Consider the following 5929-nt stretch of genomic DNA (forward strand, 5'->3'; position numbering starts at 1 on the left):
CCCCCCCCCCCCCCCCCCCCCCCCCCCCTTTTTTTTTTTTGGTTGACTTCTTGACTTCTAACCTCATAACCCGATTGGAAGAGAAGCGAGCCGGCGGTTTGGAATCACAAGAATAGCGAACTGGGGCGAGCCCTTTATGATACCAACTTAAACTTGGCTGCTATGATAATGAGAGCAATGCATCAATAAAAGTCGACCAAAAAGAGTCAAAATATACTTCATTTAGAAAATATGCATTGGCTACAAGATCCCCTTGGACCACGACTAAAAATTGAGGCAAAAGCCAACACAATTCGTCCGTTCCTACTTTAACAGCCCACAGATACTTTTTTTTTTTTTTTTTTTGGGGTGAAGAGCCCACAGATACTTTACATGTGAGGTAGAAAAGATTTACAGAGAGGACCGTGGCCTACGTTCTAGAAATTTTGAATGTCCTCCATGCTAGCGATATGCTCATACTTGAAACTCAAATGCTTCACGCAATAACAAATACTCATCATTCTTTATTGCTAAAGAATCATTCTCAAAACACCAATGGAGTCTTTTTTTTCTTTTTCTTTTTTGAGAAATTCTATGATTGCATTCATAATTCAGTCAAAAAAGCCATTAGTCATAAAGGGCCAATACAAACTAGCCACAAAAGGGCCATTATAATAACGAAGCAGTCTAATATCAAAATTAAGATAATATGACGTGTCTCCACTAACGATCAGGTAGGATCAAAAAACTCTGGCATAGACATCCCAACTAAGATTGCAAACTTAGAATAATAAAAAAAAGATAAAATTTGAAAAAACCAAGCCATAACAACACAAATAAAACTTTCACAAAGGAGAGATGAAAAGCTCTCACAAAGGAGATATGAAAAACTCTCACAAAAGGAGAGGTGAAAACTACACAGAGAACCCAAAGAGTCTTTGCAACTTATTCCAAACATAAAGAAATTGCAAAAAAGATGGTGGTGGAGATCCGACACCGAAATGCAGGTGAAGATCCGACGCTGAGCCGCAGCCGCCTATAATGGTTGGATGAAAATCATAACAAAACTAAGACAAATAGGGAAAACCTTTTGTCTCTGAAAATGGGGGAAGAGGTGAAAGGAGGAAGAGAAGAGGGGAGAGGGGGGGAAGAACAATGGCTTCCTCCCCCCTCAAAGTGGAAAAGGCTCTAAGAGTGTTTTTTGGGAGAAAGCGAGCTAGGGTTTTTTAGGAGAACAAATACTTTCCAATGGAGTCTAACTTAGTGAAAAATGACATTGACTTGCATATTAGTAGTCTGAGGTTAGAAAAAAAAATTATTCTCAAAACAAAATCTCATGTAATTACTAAATCAAGCCAATTTTTGGATCAAACCAAAGAAAAATAAAAAAAAATTCAACCGGCTAATAGTTCCAAAACTCATTGAAAAGACAAAGGAAAAGATAAGAAAGTTTCACTACGTACGTATCCATGGGGTGCACTGGTTTTGAAATCCACGTTGATGCATATGGCTCAGGCCAATTTGGCATTAAAAATAAAATAAATAAAGTTTTCATTAAAAATAAATATATTGTCAATAATATGGTCATAACAAAAATATATCAAAGGAGAAACAAAAGTTCAACCAACCAAACTCATGACCATTCAAGAATGTACAAGATTTTCAATCAAAGCTACTAGATACAGAGTAAAACCCCAATAGGAAGCAATAAATATATAAAATAACTTATGCAAGCCGATACAGAAAGAAAGCAGCTGATTAAAAGTAAACAAAATACAATAACAATTAAAGTTTTTAGGCAACACAAGGCAGTAAACGAAAACCCAGATAATAATTTTCAAAATCACAACAAAATTTAAAGCAAACCAAATGAATTGCTTACCAAATTGTAGCTATTTCCCAGGTTATCCACAGAAAATCACAGACTTTAAACAATTGGGTATGTATGTGGTATTTTCCCATGTTCCAAATGAGAAAAGAAAATGAATGGCAATTTTAAATAATAAGTTATTTTATCATAGGTTATCAAACGGGTTGGGCTTCCCAAAATTTTTTAAAAATCACTTATCACTCCAAATAAGCAATGTTAAACGGGTACTCAATCATATACAGGGGGTGACCTAAGTATGTATTCTGTGTCTGTGGTGAAGATGAAGTCTCTATGGCCAGAAATGGCTGCATCCTCCATCAACCAGTACCATTTTCAACGAGTAGACACACACGTGTCAGGCATGTATTGATTCTATTAATAGAATTCTTAGTCTGAGGTTAAGCTCATCTGAAATCAGTGTGCGCACTAGACAAAAATTCTCATCGTCTTTAATTTCTCCGTCTCTTTCCTTTGGGTTTCTCTTCTGATACAAGTCATTGACGAATAAATACCATGCGAAAAAATAAGTAGATATTCAAAGTTAGGTGCTTTGGTTTCATTATAAATACTGCAAGGTTTTGTTCAATTTGTCACACTGCCAAGAATATTGAAACTAAGAAAGCCAAACCCCCCCCCCAACCCCCCAAATTATGACAATGAAGTTTCCAAACTTTCCACTAACGCTGCTCATCCTCTCAATCCTTTCATCACTCTTCAGGATCATGGGCAACTTCAGAACCCGTTCCCATTAATGGGTTTCTCCAATGCCTTCCAAAACAGTTCATTTCTGGCCGCCCAACCTTGAAACCGTTTACCCCCCTTCAAAACACCTCTTTTCGGTCCGGGTTTTGATGGGCCCCATTAAAAACCCCAGATTTTCAGCCCTACAACTCCAAAACCTCTGGCCATTGTAGCAGCCAAGCACGAATCTCATGTGCAGGCAACTATTGTTTGTGCAAAGCAACATGGATTGCAAATTAGAATCCGAAGTGGTGGCCATGACTATGAGGGTCTATCGTACGTATCGCCTGTTCCCTTTGTCGTTCTGGACATGTTTCATTTCCAATCCGTTGATGTTAATGTCAAGGATGAGAGTGCTTGGGTTGAGTCTGGAGCTACTCTTGGCAAAATTTATTATAAAATTGCTGAGAAAACCAAGGTTCATGGGTTTCCTGCTGGGGTTTGTCCAACTGTTGGTGCTGGTGGCCACATTAGTGGTGGAGGGTATGGGAATTTGATGAGAAAATACGGCCTTAGCATCGACAATATCGTCGATGCTAAACTAGTTGATGCAAATGGTAGAATCCTTGATAGAAAGTCTATGGGAGAAGACATTTTCTGGGCCCTTAGAGGAGGTGGAGGAGCTAGCTTTGGAGTCATTCTTTCATGGAAACTGAAGCTTGTTCGAGTTCCAGAAAAAGTGACCGTGTTCAACGTTACAAAGACATTAGAGCAAGGCGTTACAGATGTCCTTTATAAGTGGCAATTTGTAGCACCCGTGCTCCCTAAAGACCTCTTCCTGAGAGCAAGGCCAGAAATCGAGAATAATACTGAGGGCAAGAAGACTGCGGAAGCATCATTCATTGGTCATTTTTTGGGGCAAACCGACAAGCTTCTTCCATTGATGAACGAGAGATTCCCTGAATTGGGTTTACGACGAGAAGATTGTCATGAAGTGAGTTGGATTGAATCCGTTGTATTCTGGGATGAATTCCCACTTGGAACCCCAATAACTATTCTTCTCAACCAGACAGCCACACCAATACCCTTCTTCAAAGCTAAGTCTGACTATGTGAAGAAACCAATTCCAAAAAAAGTTATAGAATACATGTTTAAGGCGATGCTTGAGATAGGGAATATATGGACGGAATGGAACCCTCATGGTGGAAGAATGAGTGAGATTTCTGCGTCGGCAACTCCATACCCTCACAGAGCTGGAAACCTGTATATGATTCAATACTATACGTCGTGGTATCAAGACGAAGGAATTGAGGCCACCAACAGGTACATTCACTTAACAAGAAAGTTGTATGAAAAGATGGCTCCGTTTGTCTCCAGGAACCCGAGAGAGGCCTTCCAAAACTATAGGGATCTCGACATTGGCGCCAATCTGTACAACCAAAGTAACCTTCTAACTGCTAGAGTTTACGGAAGCAAGTATTTTAAAGGTAACTTTGAAAGATTGGTGCGTGTGAAAACCGTGGTTGATCCTCACAACTTTTTCAAGCATGAACAAAGTATCCCACCTATTTAGAGAGAGATTGGAAGGTTTAAGAATGAACATGTGTGAGTCTGGCTAGTCATCCTAGATAATGCTATTGATGCTTGTAATATTGATTTGATGTATTGGAAAATAAAGCATAGTCTACAATAAGCCATCATATATATGTACAAAAGACTTATTTTTGGGACGTTCATTCATAAAAGGTGACAATGTTCTTAGCAATCAGTCAACAATGTCACCTTATCCACACAACCTCTACTATGACGGCTATGCCCGATATTGGGAAAGCAATATGTTATGCGGTTTGTATGTAAGCAGTTAGCTATTACTCAAATTTTGAATTGCTTAACCTAATTACCTAATCGTGTAGAATATTGTTTAACCTAATTCCTCACGTTTGATATGCATAGGCTTGTTGAAAGAGACCCCTTACAACTTTGCAATAATGTTCTTTGGGACATGGAAATTTTGAAGTTTTGGAAATAAAACCGTTACTTTTCAATGTTAAGAAAAATTACATTTACTGGGATTAATGGTAGTTTGTTGTTGGGTTGACTGGTCCTTAAGATCGCATCCGCAATGATGAGGGTCATTTCAATTTTATTTCAATAAAATGAACTTTTGACTTGCAGTAGTAAAGTTCAGTTCATTTCAGAGATCAATATTTCATTTCAAGGATCAATAGTTCATTTTCAGAGGTTAATAAAATAAACTTTGAAATGAAATTCATTTCAATAAGCTGATCCATCATTATAACTCTACATCCTCTCTCTTGTCGACACATGAAGAACATTAATTTTACCTTTTAATTTTCCATTACATTTAATTTAAACTAGCCGTTAAGTTCTCCTCCCCCCCCAAGATTTCATTGATTTGTATACTAGCCTCTCTATTATTGATTTGGTGAGGCATTACTCTGCTGCATGCTGCAATATGAATTTCAGATTTTTATTTATTTTTTAATGATTACATGCAAAAGAAAGGAAAACTGAAGTGTCAAGCTCAGCAACGTCAGATTTTAAAGAATCATGATCATCCCAAGGTTCAGTAGCTGCATCATCTTGCCCACTGGCGTCTGGTAAAGCTGTTGAAACACTGCTGCTACCAACAATGTCATCAACTTCTGACTCAGTATCACTATCAATCTCACGTAATCTCTTGATCCACCGTCAACATCAGGTGCCTGCAGCAATCCACTGTCCAAGGAGCTCGATATAGGCTTAACACTCTAAGCACTTACTGCAGCCGAACGACCTAACTGGAAGCGAGCGCAACGAAGAAGATTCCAGATCATGTATTGTAGAAGCCTCACCATCAGTGGCACAAGAGACTACATCTTCTACCTAGAGAAGCTAGAAAAGTGGAGCCATCTTTGCATGCAACTGAAACATATAAGAAAGCCTATAATATTTACCTTCAGAAAGTAAGATGTCAGCAATTTCATATTAACTGATTATATACTGTCATCTTCAAATATCAGCATCTATTTCTATCATTTGGGATAATGATGTCATCATATTTAGTTTGGCCTGGGTGATCATTATAGTTTATAATCGTTATAAACTACCATTTTCTTAAAGGATAAACTACCATTTGCAAACCAATGATCGATAGCCAATATCCAAAAAGCAATTCATGCGCAAGAACCAATTGATCATCATATAAATTCCCAAAGAAGAAAAGGCTTGTAACTCTCAGGTTAAGTAGCTTAGATGGTGTGGGACGTAAGGGTTGGAGAATTCCATTTTTGGGATTAGGGCATAATTCTCCCTTTGCATAATGCATTGGCCTTCTTCCATTTCATTCCCCTCCACCTCCCCTCCCCCAGCACACACACACACACACACAACAAAAAA

General features: G+C 38.3%; 1 pseudogene; it reads left to right on the forward strand.

Annotated features, from left to right (window-relative positions):
* On the forward strand, window positions 2506-4264 carry LOC18779431 (annotated as a pseudogene).

Source organism: Prunus persica, chromosome G4, assembly GCF_000346465.2.
Source record: "Prunus persica cultivar Lovell chromosome G4, Prunus_persica_NCBIv2, whole genome shotgun sequence".
Classification (NCBI taxonomy): Eukaryota; Viridiplantae; Streptophyta; class Magnoliopsida; order Rosales; family Rosaceae; genus Prunus; species Prunus persica.